This window comes from Hyla sarda, chromosome 5 (genome assembly GCF_029499605.1).
Source record: "Hyla sarda isolate aHylSar1 chromosome 5, aHylSar1.hap1, whole genome shotgun sequence".
In the NCBI taxonomy this organism is placed as follows: Eukaryota; Metazoa; Chordata; class Amphibia; order Anura; family Hylidae; genus Hyla; species Hyla sarda.
The window spans coordinates 231,396,100-231,416,838 of NC_079193.1; the positions used below are offsets into that span (position 1 = coordinate 231,396,100).

The 20,739-nt window shown below is 45.7% G+C and overlaps 1 long non-coding RNA gene across 2 annotated transcripts in view; it reads right to left on the reverse strand.

Annotated features, from left to right (window-relative positions):
• Positions 1–20,739, reverse strand: part of LOC130273859 (uncharacterized) — a 136,475-nt gene that overhangs the window by 55,647 nt on the left and 60,089 nt on the right. The window contains exon 3 of one of the 2 annotated variants that reach the window (XR_008844147.1): positions 6,204–6,262. The exons of the other annotated variant lie outside the window; for it this stretch is intronic. This is a non-coding gene — a long non-coding RNA (uncharacterized LOC130273859). Of the gene's footprint in view, positions 1–6,203; positions 6,263–20,739 lie in introns of those variants that run through there. 2 annotated transcript variants of the gene reach the window in all.

A 20,739-nucleotide genomic window follows, 5' to 3' on the forward strand; every position in this document is an offset into this window, starting at 1 on the left:
AGCCCGTGACTCCATTTACTTTAATGACCCGACTGGAGTCAAACGGTGACTGCGGTCGGCTCAGTTTTGACCCGTATGCGGTTTCCTGACCGGACCGAAAACCGTAGTTTACTACGGTTTTAGGTCCAATCCAAAACCGCATACGGTTTGCCCCTCCCCCCGCCGGATCCGGCACCCGTATGTACGAAACGTGGTGTGAATGCAGCCTAACATTATGAAAGTAATATTTAATCATCACATAAAAGTATTATTAGGTTGTGGTATAGCAGTATTGTTTGATAACTACTATGCATATAAATATTGTGTTGGTAGAATAGTTGAGTATTTAGGGCCCCACTCTAATTTTTCCCACATTATGGGGAATTTATCAAAACCAGTCCAGAGGAAAAGTTGCTGAGTTGCCCATAGCAACCAATCAGATTGCTTCTTTCATTTTGAACAGATCTTTTCAAAAATGAAAGAAGCGATCTGATTGGTTGCTATGGGCAACTCTGCAACTTTCCTCTGGACAGATTTTGATAAATCTCCCCATTGTCTAGTTACCTTTCTAGCTAAACATTCTATTGTGTGTGGAACTAGTGCTGGATGCTGGACCTCACTACAACACCTGGCCATCTTTGCTTCCCAAGAAAATCTCCCCATTCGCCTGTTTCCATTGAGCTGCAATCTGCTATTGTTACATGTGAGTGATATATCTGTTCAGAAGCAATTTCCTTTTCTTGTGCTATAGGCTTCTGAGAATCAAATCTAGTACTGTTTACCCAACATCCTCCTGTTGGTGGAGACCGACCAAGCTTATCTTAACTTTAATTAGATAAGTGGTATCAGTTGTCTAACATGCACACTTGGCATCCTTATGTGTTTTGATGACATAATATAGAGTTCCTTACATGCTGTCCCTGCTAGTGACTTCACTCTTAAAGGGGTACTCCACTGGAAAACATTTTTTTTATTCTAAACAACTCATGCCAGAAAGTTAAACAGATTTGTCAATTACTTCTATATAAAAAATCTTTATCCTTCCAGTACTTATCAGCTGCTGTTATGATCCACAGGAAGTTATTTTCCTTTTTCTATTTGCTTCCTGTCTGACCACAGTGCTCTCTGCTGACATCTCTGTCCATGTCAGGAACTTTCCAGAGCAGAATAGATTTCTATGAGGATTTGCTTCTACTCTGGACAGTTCCTAAAGTGGACAGAGGTTTCATCAGAGAGCACTGTGGTCAGGCAGAAAGGAAATTCAAAAAGAAAAGAACTTCCTCTGTAGTATACAGCAACTGATAAGTACTGGAAGGATTAAGATTTTTATATAGAAGTAATTTACTAATCTGTTTAACTTTCCAGCACCAGTTAATTAAAAAAAATATATATATGTAATGTTTTCCAGTGGAGTACCCCTTTAAAGGCCCATGAGTGTGAAGGAGAAATCTGAATCACCTTAAAGGGCTACTTCACTGGCCAGCATTCAGAACATTTAGTTCCGAACACTGTGTGCACGCTGCGGGGGTCGGCCACCCCCTCGCGATGTCATGCACCATCCCCTCAATGCAATTCTATGCGAGGGGGCATGGCAGCAACATAGACTTGCATTGAGGGGTCGTGGCGTGACATCAGCGCGCACACAGCGGAGTACCCCTATAAGCACCTGGACTATTGATGGGGGCTTGCCACCATTGTTACAGCTGCCACCCTGGCAACATGCTCCAACACTGGCCACTGTCAATCTGCAGCTTAATAACTATCATCACTTCTCCTTGTCGGTCCATAATTTGTTCATCCTGCCTGGATTATGTTTACAGCTATCAGCCATCAATTCACTATGAATGCTGTCAGTAAAAGCTGCTGTAATATTTTTAAATTAAAGAAATACTTAAAAATCAAGTACGGATGCTTGAAATACAAGGTTTACAAAAATGTTGCATGGAGCCTAAATGACATTTTTTCAGGCGCATCAACACATTTAGGAACCATTATTTTTACTCCATGCAGGGGCGGATCCAGAGTCTAGTCTCGGGAGGGGCACTATTAGAGAATTTTGCGTTGGCGGACAGAAAATAAGGTGTTGCTCAAAGAACTTACAATATTATTAAATGTATCCAGTATAATAATCAAATATACCAATTGCCACAGAATGGGAAAGTGCTAAAGAAGTTTTTACCATTTAAAACTACAGCTCCCAGTATGACCTAAGTAGTGGTGAGGTTATGCTGGGAGTTGTAGTTTCACCCATCATTACTGCAAAACTTACAAGTGACTACAGCTCTGATGGGACAGTCAGGACAATACACAATGATATCAGTGACTACAGGTGATGTCTTCTCTATAGTCTTTCCTTATCTAATTCAGATGGTACATACCACCGGGTCCAGCTAAATATTCTCGCTGCATAATTTGACGCCCAGACGGCTCTTCACTGTGTCAGCGGATTCTGATCCCCTATATGAAAAAAGTATTATTATAATACTTCCAAACACCATATATCCTTTGAATATAATTCTGACACACTGTACCCCCCGAATATACTACAACTCACTTTATCCTTTGAATACAATACTGCCACACACTGTACCCTCTGAATATAATACTGCCACACGCTGTACCCTCTGAATATAATACTGCAACACACTGTACTCACTGAATATAATACTGCCACACACTGTACCCACTGAATATAATACTGCCTTACACTGTACCAACTGAATATAATACTGCCACATGCTGTACCAACTGAATATAATACTGCCACACACTGTACCAACTGAATATAATACTGCCACACACTGTACTCACTGACTATAATACTGCCACACACTGTACCCTCTGAATATAATACTGCCACACACTGTACCCACTGAATATAATACTGCCACAAACTGTACTAACTGAATATAATACTGCCACATGCTGTACCAGCTGAATATAATACTGTCACACACTGTACCCACTGAATATAATACTGCCACACACTGTACCAACTGAATATAATACTGCCACACACTGTACCCACTGAATATAATACTGCCCACACACTGTACCCAATGAATATAATATTGCCACACACTGTACCGCAGAATATAATATTGCCACACACTGTACCCAAGAATATAATACTGCCCACACACTGTACCCTCAGAATATAATACTGCCACACACTGTACCCCAGAATATAATATTGCCACACACTGTACCCCAGAATATAATACTGCCCACACACTGTACACTCAGAATATAATACTGCCACACACTGTACCCTCTGAATATAATACTACCACACACTGTACACTCTAAATTTCCCTCTGAATACAATACCGTGATGAATTGTGGCTAATGAAAACCGTACTACCCCAGAAATTCCTTATACTCTGTGCCCCTCATAAATAGTAGTAATGCCCCATCCTGTGCCCCCACATATAACTATGACCTGTCCTGTTCCCCCTCATAATAATAATGCCCTCTGTCCTATGCCCCTATCATATAATGCCCCCTGTGCTGTGCCCCTCACATATAATGCCCCTGCAATGTTCCCCTCACATATAATGCCCCCCAATCCTGCTCCCTCAGGGGGCATTATAAGTGAGGGGAACATAACAGGGGGGCATTATAAGACAGGGCACATTATATGTGAGGGGCACATGACAGGGGGTTCCTCACTTATAATGCCCCCCTATCATGTGCCCCTCACATATAATGCCCCTGTAATGTTCCCCTCACATATAATGCCTCCTGTCCTGCCCCTTTAGGGTGCATTATAAGTAAGGGGCACATAACAGGGGGCATTATAAGTTGAAGTACATTATATGTTAGCGGCCCAAAACAGGGGGGCATTATAAGTGAGGGGCCCAAGACAGGGGGGCATTATAAGTGAGGGGCCCAAGACAGGGGGGCATTATAAGTGAGGACCTGTTATGTGCCCCTCACTTAAAATGCCCCCCTGTCATGTGCCCCTCACATTTAATGACCCCTGTCATGTGCCCCTCGCATTTAATGCCCCCTGTTATGTGCCCCTAACTTATAATGCCCCCTTCATGTGCCCCTCACATTTAATGCCCCCTGTCATGTGCCCCTCACATTTAATGCCCACTGTTATGTGCCCCTAATTTATAATCAGGAAGGGGAAAAGGAAGTTCCGGCTCCCAAGGCTGGATAAAACATTCAAGTTTATTTCTTCATATTAAAATCCAGTGCATGAGCAAACAATAAAAGCAATGAAAGGGAGAACAACACCAAACGCACCGACGCGTTTCGACTTAACGCTAAGTCTTAGCCATGACTAAGACTTAGCGTTAAGTCGAAACGCGTCGGTGCGTTTGGTGTTGTTCTCCCTTTCATTGCTTTTATTGTTTGCTCATGCACTGGATTTTAATATGAAGAAATAAACTTGAATGTTTTATCCAGCCTTGGGAGCCGGAACTTCCTTTTCCCCTTCCTGATTGCTTCACCTGAGGACTTGGCCTCAGAGACCATCCGAAGCTCCCGCTGGTGCAGGTGTATTGTGCTATTTTCCATATACCTTGGAGACGACTGGGTGAGCTGATCTTTTTTCTCTATTGTTACTCCTAATTTATAATGCCCCCTTCATGTGCCCCTCACATTTAATGCCCCGTTATGTTCCCCTCACATATAATGCCCCCTGTCCTGCACCCTCAGGGGGCATTTTAAGTAAGGGGCACATGACAGGGGGCATTAAATGTGAGGGGCACATGACAGGGGGCATTAAATGTGAGGGGCACATGACAGGGGGGCATTATACGTGAGGAGCCCCCCTGTCATGTGCCCCTCACTTATAATGCCCCCCTGTCATGTGCTCCTCACTTACAATGCCCCCTTTCATGTGCCCCTCACTTATAATGCCCCCCTGTCATGTGCCCCTCACTTATAATGCCCCCCTGTCTTGGGCCGCTAATATATAATGTGCTTCGACTTATAATGCCCCGTTATGTTCCCCTCACATATAATGCCCCCTGTCCTGCACCCTCAGGGGGCATTTTAAGTAAGGGGCACATAAAGGGAGGGCATTATAAGTCAGAGCACATTATTTGTTAGGGGAACATGGCAGGGGGGCATTATAAGTGAGGGGCACATGACAGGGGGGCATTATAAGTGAGGGGCACATAACGGGGCCCTGTCAGTCTGCCGGAAGTGGCCATTCCAATGTCCCCCGCAGGAAGCTCCGTGCAGGGTTCAGCACCCCCTTCCAGCAGACTGCCGGGGCCCTGTTCGGGAGATTGTAGGGGGTCCTAGCGATCGGATCCCCCACAATCTATAACTTATCCGCTGTCTCGGCGTCTAAATAGGCTGTAAGTAAATGAAAAATAGATGCTGGCAGCAGTGGGATAGATATGATATAGATATATAGATAGATAGATACAATGGAAGGCAACTGCAGCACACCAACTTAAAGTGCAAGGAAGTGATTTATTCCAGAAAATACAGGCAACGTTTCTGTGGCCTCACACCACCATTTTCAAGCTTGAAAATGGTGGTGTGAGGCCACAGAAACGTTGCCTGTATTTTCTGGAATAAATCACTTCCTTGCACTTTAAGTTGGTGCGCTGCAGTTGCCTTCCATTGTATCTACAAGTATTGGAACCAGGACCGGGATCCCTGAGACCGCTTGCACCCATTTACTTTTACTTCAACCTGGGAGTGCTGCTCTATGATTCTTATATAGATAGATAGATAGATAGATAGATAGATAGATATGAGATAGATATGAGATAGATAGATAGATATGAGATAGATATATGAGATAGATAGATAGATAAGAGATAGATAAGAGATAGATATAGGTAGGAGATAGATTGATATGAGATAGATAGATACATAGATATGAGAGATAGATAGATAGATATGAGATAGATAGATAGATAGATAGATGATAGATAGATATGAGATAGATAGATGATAGATAGATATGAGATAGATAGATACATACATAGATATGAGAGATAGATAGGAGATAGAAAGACAGATAGATCAGTGTTCCCCAACCAGGGTGCCTCCAGCTGTTGTAAAACTAAAACTCCCAGTATGCCCACAAAGCAAAAATACATGCTGGGAGTTGTAGTTTTACTATAGTTAGAGTCCTCTGCTGGGAAACACTGATAAGAGTCCCCCTTTATCTGTCTCCCGAGCCTGCCCCCCCCTTCCTCCCTCTCCCCCAAAGTTACTTACCATGAAGGGCAGCATCAGGGTGGGCAGGGTCTGGAGGCATTGGGTGGGTGTCTGGGCCTGTGGTGGAGGGCAGTAAGCTGAGCCCGGCCTGCAGGAAATACAGAGGAGTGAGAAGGGGAGGAGCTTATCTCTTCCCAGCCCCTGCACAGTGTAATGGCTGCAGACTGAATGATGCTGAGACCGAAGCATTCTCAGTACTGACAGGCAGCCCGCGCGGCCTGCAGAGAATGGTGTCCTGCAGAGAATTGTGTCCCCGGCGGTTCACACGCTGCAGGTGAGGGGACAGTGCAGCCGGGGCTGACAGCTCCCGCTCATCACTAATATAGTATCGGGAGGGGCAGCAATCTCGTTGCCCCCCCCCCCCCCCCCGGATCCGCTACTGGCTCCATGTGACATTTTTGTAAGCTTGCTGTCCACGCAGCCGTAGTTGTACCTATTAGCAACAGTTCACATATATAATATAAATTTCATCCAAATAATTAGAAGTTTTATCTATTTGTACTAGGGAGATGGCGATTTGCTTACATTAGTAGTAGGCAAAGAAATCAAATACAGTGGTCCCTCAAGTTAAAATATTAATTGGTTCTGGGACATCCATTGTATGTTGAGACCATAACTCTATGAACACCTGGTAATTGGTTCTGAAGCCCCAAAATGTCATCCATAAATAGAAAAACATTAGCATTAAAGAAAAATAAGTAGATAACTAAAATAGCTAAAACAAGTCCTTACATATAAAAGTAAGAAAGAGCTGCTGAAGGCTGTAAATCACTGTCTATCACTGTCAAGTCACTGTCACTGTCCAGAGGACAGAAGTGTCTTCAGGGTCTTACACAGTACACACAGATTCCCAAAAAAGTATAATGGAACCTCCCCCACCTAGTGAGCAAAGGAGCAGCTTACCCTGGCACAGGTAAAGAGTGCTACAGAATATGTACCGTATTTTTCGCCATATAAGACGCTCCCAATTTTAAAGGATGAAAATCTAGAAAAAAAAGATTCTGAACATTCAACCTGCGGACCTCCAGATGTTGCAAAACTACAACTCCCAGCATGCCCGGACAGCCGTTGGATGTCCGGGCATGCCAGGAGTTGTAGTTTTGCAACATCTGGTGGTCCGCAGGTTGAAGACCACTGGTATAGGAGGGAGTACTCATGTGTCCCCGCCGCTCGGGACCCGTCACCGCTGCCCTGGATGTCGCCCTCCATCACTGTTGCCGCGCCCACGTGGTGTCCCCGGCGCTCCGGAACGCCTCTGCTGCCGGGTATCCTTGCTCTCCGTCGCCGCCATCACATGACTACACACGCCGCTCCTATTGGATGAGGGGGCGGCATGTGCGACGACATGATGACGACGAAGGAGAGCGCCGGCCATGCAGGGGATCCCGGCACGGAGCAGTCACCGAGTAGGCAGGTAAGGTCCCTCCTGGTGTCCTGTAAGCTGTTCGGGATGCCGCGATTTCACCGCGGCGGTCCTGAACAGCCCGACTGAGCAGCCGGGTTAGTGTCACTTTCGGTTCAGACACGACGGTCAGCTTTGATCGCCACATCTGAAGGGTTAATACAGGGCATCACCATGATCAGTGATGTCCTGTATTAGCCGCGGGTCTCGGCCGTTGATGGCCGCAGGGACCGCTGCGTTAGGACAGGTTTTAATGTGTATTTGCTGTATAAGACGCACCAACTCCCCCCCCCCCCCAGTTTTGGGGAAGAAAAAGTGCGTATTATACGGTGAAAAATACGGTAATAACTACCTATACTGTAGGGAGGCGCTATGACACAGCCAGTTAGTCAGTGCTTGCACTTCAGTAATTCAGGTGTTTTACCAGAGAAATTCCCATTCTGATTGGTCAGTTTTTCCAGCTGTTGACACATTTTGTACACTGTTTAAATGTATGGCCTGATCCATTGAAACTCAGGTCATGGGCGAATAGGACTTATATGAAGTGCTTGTCAAAAATCTTCTATATGATGAACACTATGATGGCCACTGTCTGTGCACTACAAGTGAGACCTAGAACTGGTGGCATTCATGAGGTCTATGGACAGGTGGATAATTAATATATTAAAAGTAAAACATTGGCGTTAGGTTTTATCAACTACTTCAGTTTTTGGGTTTGTATAGGACCACATGGGACTATGACTTAAGTGGAAACAAGTGGAAAACAAATGTTTTCAAATCAACTGGTGCCAGCAAGTTTAACAGATTTGTAAATTACTTCTATTTAAAAATCTGAACCCTTCCAGTACTTATCAGCTGCTATATACTACAGAGAAATGTGTGAAGTTTTTTCCAGTTTGACAACAGTTCTCTCTGCTGACATCTCTCTCCATGTCAAGAACTGTCCAGCTTAGAAGCAAAACCTATAGAAAACCTCTCCAACTCTGGACAGTTCATGACACAGACAGAGGTGTCAGCAGAGAGCACTGTGGTCAGACTGGGAATAACTTCACACATTTCTCTGTATTATATCTGTAGCATAAATCAGCTAAGGTTAAGATTTTAAAATAATTACAAAGCTGTTTAACTTTCTGGCACCAGTTGATATGAAAACATTTTCCTCTGGAGTTCCCCTTTAAATTGTAAAATTCAGAAATCAGAGACAACTATTGTAAAGTCAACGTGGCAAGCATAATACTGCTCATAGACTTGCTCTATAACATAAACTGCAATAGTATCATCATTGGTAGGTGAATAAAGTAATTTTTAAGAGGCAAGTTGCTGAAATGTGTAGCTCATGGAGTTTGTCTTAAATGAGGATTTAGCCATTATCCTATGACATTTTCTTGATTTACCATGGCACTATGATTCACACATATGCATTTAGCTCAGTGGTCATTTTCTGGTAGGCAGCTCTGCCAAGATGCCCAATGTATATTTGGTCTTCAACAGCTTGCAGCCCGTTCCTCAGTACTACTGACTCTGAAAGCCCAGAACTATAAACAAGTTCAGTGTATTTGGGATGTGTAATCCTGGTGGTCCAAAGACAGTGTAATTGTCACGATGCCGGCTGGCAGGTAGTGGATCCTCTGTGCCAGAGAGGGATTGGCGTGGACCGTGCTAGAGGATCGGTTCTAAGTCACTACTGGTTTTCACCAGAGCCCGCCGCAAAGCGGGATGGTCTTGCTGCGGCGGTAGTGACCAGGTCGTATCCCCTAGCAACGGCTCAACCTCTCTGGCTGCTGAAGATAGGCGCGGTACAAGGGAGTAGACAGAAGCAAGGTCGGACGTAGCAGAAGGTCGGGGCAGGCAGCAAGGATCGTAGTCAGGGGCAACGGCAGAAGGTCTGGAATCACAGGCAAGGAACACACAAGGAACGCTTTCACTGGCACTAGGGCAACAAGATCCGGCGAGGGAGTGAAGGGGAAGTGAGGTGATATAGGGAAGTGCACAGGTGTAAACACTAATTGGAACCACTGCACCAATCAGCGGTGCAGTGGCCCTTTAAATCGCAAAGACCCGGCGCGCGCGCGCCCTAGGGAGCGGGGCCGCGCGCGCCGGGACAGAACTGACGGGGAGCGAGTAAGGTACGGGAGCCGGGGTGCGCATCGCGAGCGGGCGCTACCCGCATCGCGAATCGCATCCCGGCCGGAGGTAGTAACGCAGCGCCCCGGGTCCGTGGAACCGACCGGGGCGCTGCAGTGAGGGAAGTGTAGCGAGCGCTCCGGGGAGGAGCGGGGACCCGGAGCGCTCGGCGTAACAGTACCCCCCCCCTTGGGTCTCCCCCTCTTCTTGGGGCCTGAGAACCTGAGGATCAGACTTTTGTCCAGGATATTGTCCTCAGGTTCCCAGGACCTCTCTTCTGGACCACAACCCTCCCAATCCACTAAAAAAAAAAGTTCTTCCCCTGACCTTTTTAGAGGCCAAAATCTCTTTGACAGAGAAGATGTCCGAGGAGCCGGAAACAGGAGTGGGAGGAACAGATTTAGGAGAAAAACGGTTGAGGATGAGAGGTTTAAGAAGAGAGACGTGAAAGGCATTAGGGATACGAAGAGAAGGAGGAAGAAGAAGTTTGTAAGAGACAGGATTAATTTGACACAAAACTTTAAAAGGACCAAGATAGCGTGGTCCCAACTTATAGCTCGGGACACGGAAACGGACATATTTAGCGGAGAGCCATACCTTGTCTCCAGGGGAAAAAATGGGAGGAGCTCTTCTTTTCTTATCTGCGAATCTCTTCATGCGAGAAGAAGCCTGTAAGAGAGAATTTTGGGTCTCTTTCCATATGGTGGAAAGATCACGAGAAATTTCATCCACAGCGGGCAGACCAGAGGGCAAGGGGGTAGGGAGGGGGGGAAGAGGGTGACGGCCGTACACCACGAAAAACGGAGATTTGGAGGAAGATTCAGAGATTCTGAAATTATACGAGAATTCGGCCCAAGGTAGAAGATCTGCCCAGTCATCCTGGCGGGAGGAAACAAAATGTCGTAAATAGTCACCCAAGATCTGGTTAATTCTCTCTACTTGTCCATTGGATTGAGGATGGTATGCAGAAGAAAAATTTAATTTAATCTTGAGTTGTTTACAGAGAGCCCTCCAGAATTTAGACACAAATTGGACGCCTCTATCCGAGACGATCTGTGTAGGCAACCCGTGAAGACGAAAAATGTGTACAAAAAATTGTTTAGCCAACTGAGGCGCTGAAGGAAGACCAGGAAGAGGGATGAAATGTGCCATTTTGGAGAATCGATCAACGACCACCCAAATAACAGTGTTGCCATGGGATGGGGGTAAGTCAGTAATAAAATCCATACCAATCAGAGACCAAGGTTGTTCGGGGACAGGTAGAGGATGAAGAAAACCAGCGGGCTTCTGGCGAGGAGTCTTATCCCGGGCACAGATAGTGCAGGCTCGCACAAAGTCCACCACATCAGTCTCTAGAGTCGGCCACCAATAGAAGCGAGAGATGAGTTGCACAGATTTCTTGATGCCCGCATGACCTGCGAGATGGGAGGAGTGACCCCATTTGAGGATCCCAAGGCGTTGGCGTGGAGAAACAAAGGTCTTTCCTGGAGGAGTTTGCCTGATGGAGGCTGGAGAAGTGGAAATCAGGCAGTCAGGAGGAATGATGTGTTGAGGAGAGAGTTCAATTTCAGAGGCATCTGAGGAACGAGAGAGAGCATCGGCCCTAATGTTTTTATCAGCAGGCCGAAAGTGAATTTCAAAATTAAATCGGGCAAAGAACAGAGACCACCTGGCCTGACGAGGATTCAGCCGTTGGGCAGACTGGAGGTAGGAGAGGTTCTTGTGATCGGTGTAAATAATAACTGGAAATCTTGATCCCTCCAGCAGATGCCTCCATTCCTCAAGTGCTAATTTAATGGCTAGAAGCTCTCGATCCCCGATGGAGTAGTTCCTCTCCGCCGGAGAGAAGGTCCTGGAAAAAAAACCACAAGTAACAGCATGCCCGGAAGAGTTTTTTTGTAGAAGGACAGCTCCAGCTCCCACTGAGGAGGCATCAACCTCCAATAGGAAGGGTTTAGATGGGTCAGGTCTGGAGAGCACGGGAGCCGAAGAAAAGGCAGACTTGAGTCGTTTAAAGGCGTCTTCCGCTTGAGGAGGCCAAGACTTGGGATCGGCATTTTTTTTTGTTAAAGCCACAATAGGAGCCACAATGGTAGAAAAATGTGGAATAAATTGCCTGTAATAATTGGCGAACCCCAAAAAACGTTGGATGGCACGGAGTCCGGAGGGGCGTGGCCAATCTAAGACGGCAGAGAGTTTATCTGGGTCCATTTGTAGTCCCTGGCCAGAGACCAAGTATCCTAGAAAAGGAAGAGATTGGCATTCAAACAGACATTTCTCTATTTTGGCATAGAGTTGATTATCACGAAGTCTCTGAAGAACCATACGGACATGCTGGCGGTGTTCTTCAAGATTGGCAGAAAAAATCAGGATATCGTCCAGATATACAACAACACAGGAGTATAGTAGATCACGAAAAATTTCATTAACAAAGTCTTGGAAGACGGCAGGGGCGTTGCATAGACCAAAGGGCATGACCAGATACTCAAAGTGTCCATCTCTGGTGTTAAATGCCGTTTTCCATTCATCCCCCTCTCTGATGCGGATGAGATTATAAGCACCTCTTAAGTCCAGTTTGGTAAAAATATGGGCACCTTGGAGACGATCAAAGAGTTCAGAGATGAGGGGTAGGGGGTAGCGGTTCTTAACCGTGATTTTATTAAGACCGCGGTAGTCAATGCAAGGACGTAGAGAGCCATCTTTTTTGGACACAAAGAAAAATCCGGCTCCGGCAGGAGAGGAGGATTTACGGATAAAGCCCTTTTTTAAATTTTCTTGGACGTATTCAGACATGGCAAGAGTCTCTGGGACGGACAGAGGATAGATTCTGCCCCGGGGTGGAGTAGTGCCCGGGAGGAGGTCAATGGGACAATCATAAGGCCTGTGAGGAGGTAGAGTCTCAGCTTGTTTTTTGCAAAAAACGTCCGCAAAGTCCATATAGGCCTTAGGGAGACCGGTTACATGAGGAAGCACAGGGACACGGCAAGGTTTACTGGGAACCGGTTTTAAGCAGTCCTTGGAACAAGAGGGCCCCCAACTCTTGATCTCCCCAGTGGACCAATCCAGGATTGGGGAATGGAGTTGAAGCCAGGGAAGTCCAAGAAGGATTTCAGAAGTGCAATTGGGGAGGACCAACAGTTCAATCCTCTCGTGATGAGATCCGATGCACATTAGAAGGGGCTCCGTGCGGAAACGTATAGTACAGTCCAATCTTTCATTGTTTACACAATTGATGTAGAGGGGTCTGGCGAGACTGGTCACCGGGATGTTGAACCTGTTGACTAGAGAGGCTAAGATGAAATTTCCTGCAGATCCAGAGTCCAGGAAGGCCACAGCAGAGAAGGAGAAGGCAGAGGCAGACATCCGCACAGGCACAGTAAGACGTGGAGAAGCAGAGTAGACATCAAGGACTGTCTCACCTTTGTGCGGAGTCAGCGGACGTCTTTCCAGGCGGGGAGGACGGATAGGACAATCCTTCAGGAAGTGTTCGGTACTAGCACAGTACAGGCAGAGATTCTCCATGCGGCGTCGTGTCCTCTCTTGGGGTGTCAGGCGAGACTGGTCGACCTGCATAGCCTCCACGGCGGGAGGCACAGGAACAGATTGCAGGGGACCAGAGGAGAGAGGAGCCGGGGAGAAGAAACGCCTCGTGCGAACAGAGTCCATATCCTGGCGGAGCTCCTGACGCCGTTCGGAAAAACGCATGTCAATGCGAGTGGCAAGATGGATGAGTTCATGTAGGTTAGCAGGGATTTCTCGTGCGGCCAGAACATCTTTAATGTTGCTGGATAGGCCTTTTTTAAAGGTCGCGCAGAGTGCCTCATTATTCCAGGATAATTCTGAAGCAAGGGTACGGAACTGTACGGCATACTCGCCAACGGAAGAATTACCCTGGACCAGGTTCAACAGGGCAGTCTCAGCAGAAGAGGCTCGGGCAGGTTCCTCAAAGACACTTCGAATTTCCGAGAAGAAGGAGTGTACAGAGGCAGTGACGGGGTCATTGCGGTCCCAGAGCGGTGTGGCCCAAGCCAGGGCTTTTCCAGACAGCAGGCTGACTACGAAAGCCACCTTAGACCTTTCAGTGGGGAACTGGTCCGACATCATCTCCAAGTGTAATGAACATTGGGAAAGAAAGCCACGGCAAAACTTAGAGTCCCCATCAAATTTATCCGGCAAGGATAGTCGTATTCCAGAAGCGGCCACTCGCTGCGGAGGAGGTACAGGAGCTGGCGGAGGAGATGATTGCTGGAGCTGTGGTAGTAACTGTTGTAGCATAACAGTCAGTTGAGACAGCTGTTGGCCTTGTTGCGCAATCTGTTGTGACTGCTGGGCGACCACCGTGGTGAGGTCAGCGACAACTGGCAGAGGAACTTCAGCGGGATCCATGGCCGGATCTACTGTCACGATGCCGGCTGGCAGGTAGTGGATCCTCTGTGCCAGAGAGGGATTGGCGTGGACCGTGCTAGAGGATCGGTTCTAAGTCACTACTGGTTTTCACCAGAGCCCGCCGCAAAGCGGGATGGTCTTGCTGCGGCGGTAGTGACCAGGTCGTATCCCCTAGCAACGGCTCAACCTCTCTGGCTGCTGAAGATAGGCGCGGTACAAGGGAGTAGACAGAAGCAAGGTCGGACGTAGCAGAAGGTCGGGGCAGGCAGCAAGGATCGTAGTCAGGGGCAACGGCAGAAGGTCTGGAATCACAGGCAAGGAACACACAAGGAACGCTTTCACTGGCACTAGGGCAACAAGATCCGGCGAGGGAGTGAAGGGGAAGTGAGGTGATATAGGGAAGTGCACAGGTGTAAACACTAATTGGAACCACTGCACCAATCAGCGGTGCAGTGGCCCTTTAAATCGCAAAGACCCGGCGCGCGCGCGCCCTAGGGAGCGGGGCCGCGCGCGCCGGGACAGAACTGACGGGGAGCGAGTAAGGTACGGGAGCCGGGGTGCGCATCGCGAGCGGGCGCTACCCGCATCGCGAATCGCATCCCGGCCGGAGGTAGTAACGCAGCGCCCCGGGTCCGTGGAACCGACCGGGGCGCTGCAGTGAGGGAAGTGTAGCGAGCGCTCCGGGGAGGAGCGGGGACCCGGAGCGCTCGGCGTAACAGTAATTACAGTTGCTGTCAGAGATGAAGGATATTATTTCTGGAAACACAGCAGGCTTTTTATTAAACAATTGCACCAGCTGGAGACAAATTATTGCCTTTATTTCCAACGACCATTTGGAAGTCTAATGCTTTCATTTCAATGGGACACAAATGTTTGTGAAAATTAGAGTGCTTGTGTTATTGCAGTGCAGTGGTCACTCAGACCAGTGTAATTACGAGTGCGGTGGTTAGCGGCTGCTGTAGTAACTAAAGGGCTATTATTACGCTTAAGTCCTACTGTTATTTTTCCCTGTGTCTGACTTCAGTGAATGTCGGTGAAGGAAGACTCATGGTAAATGTAACAGATGTCTAATACAAAGCCCTGACAAGTGCGGCATAATAGCACCCTCCAAACTCCTAACGGCTTTCAATATCCTTGTCATTTTGGCGGTAATTTTGTCAGACGTTCAGTGTTAGTTCTTGTTTTAGAAATGACAGTTTAAGTAAAAATAGTAATAAAAAAAAGGAACAGTGTTTTAGTAACAATGGATGGATATAACAATGCTCAAGAAAGAATCTCACGGTTAATTTAAATATCTTTTTTCATTTTTGTGCTGAATCCATTTTTACTTCTATTTGTATGTAAAGCGGAGGATATATCACAAATTGTGTCTATATATTTGTAGGAATATCTAGCTAGGGCTTTTTTGTGTATTATTGGAAAGACAGAGAAAAAAAACAGACTTCACTTCTTTTGCTGATTATTCTAGTATTTGTTGAAACAAAGTATTTTTGGGGAAAGATGCTTAGCCCAGTTACCAATTTTTTTTCCTGTTGTTAACATAGGGCTCACTAGAAATATGTGGACCAATTTCAATCTGCCTTTTGCATATTTTCAGGACATGGTATTTTATCTTACTTTTTTTCACTGTGAATTATTTAAAGGGGTACTCTGGCGCTAAGACATCTTATCCCTGATCGCGGGGGTCCCGCCGCTGGGGACTCCTGTGATCTTGCACGCAGCACCCCGTTCTAATCAGTCCCCAGAGCTGTCACACCCCCTCCCATAAGCTTGCATTGAGGGGGAGGAGCGTGACGTCACACGGGGTGGGACCGTGACGTCACAATGCTCCGGCCCCCGTGATTGCCAGTAATCAGACCTGGAGCGAACATGCTCCGGGGACTGATTAGAACGGGGAGCTGCATGCAAAATAACTGGGGTCCTAGCACCGGAATACCCCTTTAAGTAACATGACACCATCCTTATATAATCCAGCTTGGTAATTCAAAAGTGATGCAAACTGGTAAAACCTACAGCATGTTTTTATAGGTTCTATTCACACGTACACAGTATCCAGCGCAGATTTGTTGCGCAGGATTTGAAGCGGTGTTCAGTTGTTTAGTTTAGATTGAAATCTGCAGCATAAAATGCTGCGCAAAAAATCTGTGCAGAATGCTGTACGTGTAAATACACCATTAGGAGTAATCTTAAAAAAACAGAGGAACTCACATAAGCATGAAGAAAGCATGCAAACAACTTTTGCCAGATTTGAACCCAGGGCTGTAGTGCTGCAAGACAAAAGTGCTAACCACTGAGCTACTGTGCAGTGATAACTCATGTAAAATAGTAGAGAGCTCTGAAGCAAAATAATCTGCATAGGAGAATCTTGACATGAAGGGGAAAACTGTCGCCAAATAAATCAATATAATAATAATGTGTTGCTGGGAAACCATAGATTATAACCACCGACAGGAGAAACATACAACAGCAACAAAAGTACAAGAAAAGTGTAAATCTTGATTGGGTATATATATCATAAAATCATACGAAAAAAGATTGGACATCGCTGGACAGAGTACAAGAGGTATAGGCTTAAACATAGGTACAGAGATGGAAAGAAATGTAGCACATCAAACAAACCAATATAATGTGTTTCAATGATGCGGCAGTCAGCATTGAATGTATAATCATATACATCTGAGTAAATGAGTTTACCTGGGTGAATAGCATCATAGGCTACATCCTCAGTAGGCGCCAGCGGGAAGGAAGGGAAGTGGCTCCGGTCACATGATCGTGGTCGATCATGTGACCTTGGGAGCGTAAACATAATGATGCAGAGTAGGCATGATGCAGATAGATAAGGTCACATGATTGGGATGCGATCACTTGACCATGGTATCAGCCGCGTCATGCTCTGAACACAAGGGAGGGGACGGACAATGAAAACCCAAGAGACCACATGATCGAGACATTGCAGAGGAACGTGAGCAATGATACTGATTGTAAGGGTACATAGTACTATCGATGCATGCGCAGAAAGTGAATGGACAAACAACATAAAGACAAGACATATTCAACGTTTCAATTCACGGTTTGTGAGACCAACATAGAGGAGTCCATATGGGCATGTGGCAGGATAGATAATGCCCGTGGTATTGCATGTTATGCTGTGGGTAATCTTGTAGCATCTCGTGCCACTGGAATCCAAAAAGTGAGTGTCGTTAGGCACATTTTGGCAAGCAATGTACTTGCCACAAGACCTACATCCCCATCTAGGGCCTTTACCACCAAAGATGTTCACTGCATGGGAGCCCATACTACCTTTGCTTGTGAATGAAATGCAGTGATAAATCTTCCCTGATCATTTCTGCTGTGTTTTGATCAAGATTGAAAAAGGGCACTGCGATAGGTGGATTTGGCCCTGTGGTATGCTCTCTGAATCACATGGTCTTCATTTCCCCATTCTCTGAATCTTTGGCTGAGTTCCTGAGCTCTTCTCTCAAATGATTCATCTGTAGAACAGATATGATGGATATGTAAAGCATTGCCCTACAGGAATACTCTGAATTAGCTTTCTCGGATGGGATGAATTAGCATGTAAAAGTGAGTTGGCCAAGGTAGCTTTCCTGTATAGATCAGATTGTATAACCCCATTAGAATCTACCTTAAATGAAACATCCAGGAAGTCCATGTTGGTTCTGCCGTGTTTGAAAGTGAGTTTGATGTTGAGGTCATTGCAATTCAAATCGTTAATTAACTCACATAGTTCTTGTTCTGTTCCTTTCCATATGAAGATGATGTTGTCTATGAACCTAGCCCAAAATTGGACCCTGTCAATGAGATGGTGAGTATCAGTAAGGAAGATCAGACGCTCCCAGGCACCTAAGAACAGGATGGCATATGAGGGCACACAAGCCACCCCCATAGCCGTTCCTTGTACTTGCAGATAAAATGTCTGCTTGAATATGAAGAAATTGTGAGTTAATGCAAACTGTAGTAAATTGACACCCACATCCACATCGATACTATATATAGGACAGAATCCATAAGTTTGCAGATGGGTTTACAAAAATTGTTCCTACCTGAATAGGTCGGGCTGGTGGAGATGTAACATGTTTGTGAACCTTGGGTAAAAGATAAAGAGTCGCGACAGTGGGATTTTCAACCATAAAGTACTGCATCTGTTTCTGTGAAATGGTGCCTCTGGAAATGACTTGAAGAAGACTAGCTTTCAATTCCATCTGAAACTTGGAAGTGGGATTGTAAGTTATTTGCAACCATAGATATCACATAGTCGTCTCATGGCTTCCTTTTCGTAAAAGTGGGTTGGCCAAATCACCACATTCCCACCTTTATCAGATGGTTTAATAAACACATCCGACATTTGTTGTAGCTTCCTAATAGCAGCACGCTGACTAGCTGTACAATTGTGAGACCTGTAGCCCCCATTAATATTTTCAATTTCTTTTATCCCTAGTTGTACAAAGAAATCAACATTTGAAAATAATGATAATGGGGGCACTTATGTAATTTCGGGGTTAGCGTCTTTGAAAACCATTCTGGTAGTGAGCTCTTCTGTTCTTCTGCCAAATCCTCCAACGCTTGCAATGTCACATATTCCTCTTGGATGTACAAATGGATGCTGATGATTGGCTATGAAATATTTTCTTTTTTCACAAATTTCGCCGCGGCTATCCCGAACAGCCCACTGAGTTAACTGGCAGCTTTCACTTTCGGTTTTAGCCGCGCGGCTCAGCTCTGAGCGCGCGGCTAAAGGGTTAATAGCGTGCGGCGCCGCGATCGGCGCTGCGCGCTATTAGCGGCGGGTCCCTGCTTCACTATGACGCCGGGCCCGCCATGATATGATGCGGGGTTACTGTGTAACCCCGCGTTATATCAGGGGAGCAGGACCAATGACGTACCAGTACGTCCTTGGTCCTTAAGGGGTTAAAGATACAACTGATGTTCTTCCCAGGAAGGAAGACATTCATTTGGATGAAGACATGACGATAGTCACCTGTGATATAGAATAATTGTTTGCTTCAATTCGACACACAGATGGTACCAATGCAGTCAAATATTTCTGAGGATGTCCGATATCGATGTGGATGTGGGTGAGTTTATTGTCAATTTACTACAGTTTCCATTAACTCACAATTTCTTCATGTTTAAGCAGACATTTTATTTGCAAGTACAAGGCACATCTAAGGGAGCGGCTTGTGCGCCCTCATATGTCAACCTGTTCTTAGGTGCCTGGGATCGTATGATCTTCCTTACTGATACTCACCATCTCATTGACGGGGTCCAATTTTGGGGTAGGTTCATAGACTATATCACCTTCATATGGAAAGGAACAGAAGAACTACTATGTGAGTTCATTAACGATTTGAATTGCAATGACCTCAACATCAAACGCACTTTCAAACACGGCAGAACCAACATGGACTTCCTGGTTGTTTCATTTAAGGTAGATTTTAATGGGGTTATACAATCTGATCTATACAGGAAAGCTTCCTCGACCAACTCACTTTTACATGCTAATTCATCCCATCCAAGAAAGCTAATTCAGAGTATCCCTGTAGGGCAATAGTTACGTATCCTTCATATCTGTTCTGCAGATGAATCATTTGAGGAAAGAGCTCAGGAACTCAGCCAAAGATTCAGAGAATTGGGCTATGAAGACCATGTGATTCCGAAAGCATACCACAGAGCCAAATCCACCAATCACAGTGCCCTTCTTCAATCCCGATCAAAACGCAGCAGAGATGATCAGGTAAGATTTATCAATGCATTTCATTCACAAGCTAAGGAAGTAAGGGATGCGTTAGCTAAATATTGGGATCTCCTAACTCTGGACCCTAGTTTGAAGCTATACATTCAAAAACATCCATCTATCACATATGGAAGATCCACCAATTTTCGTGACACACTTTTGCACGGTCATTATACGGGCTCCCATGCAGTGAACATCTTTGGTGGTAAAGGCCCTAGATGGGGATGTGGGTCTTGTGGCAAGTGCGTTGCTTGCCAAAATGTGTTTAACGACTTTTTAGATTCCAGTGGCACGAGGCGCTACAAGATTACCCACAGCATAGCATGTAATACCACGGGCATTATCTATCATGCCACATGCCCATGTGGACTCATCTATGTTGGTCTCACAACCCGAGAATTTAAAAGTCGGATATGGGAACATGTTCTAGGTATTCAAGCTGCAGCTAGCAAGGACGACATCTCTAGTCTCACGACCATCCAACAACACTTTAAAATACACCACAATTGGGATGCATGTGGATTTTAATTCCGTGGCATAGATAAGATCTTTATCGGTCCACGTGGGGGGCAAGTGGAAAAACCTATAGGCCAAAAGGGAGGTCAAATGGATTGTGAAGCTCAAAACACTGCAACCATCTGACCTTAATGATTATATTAGTTATGCTCCCCTTTTGTAATGGATCTGTTTTCACCATGTCCATTAATTTATTGTTCAAAAATAATATTTTGGTCCATCACTGTGTCTATATCTTATTTTAATCTGTTTTCTTTTTCCTCTCCTGTGTCTTTCCAGCTGTGGAACTCAGCCTCCAATGAATTGTCCATTACATTATTGTGTTTTGTCAACTTGACATCTAATCACTGCAGAGCCAATGCCTATGCACTTTAGATATTCATTA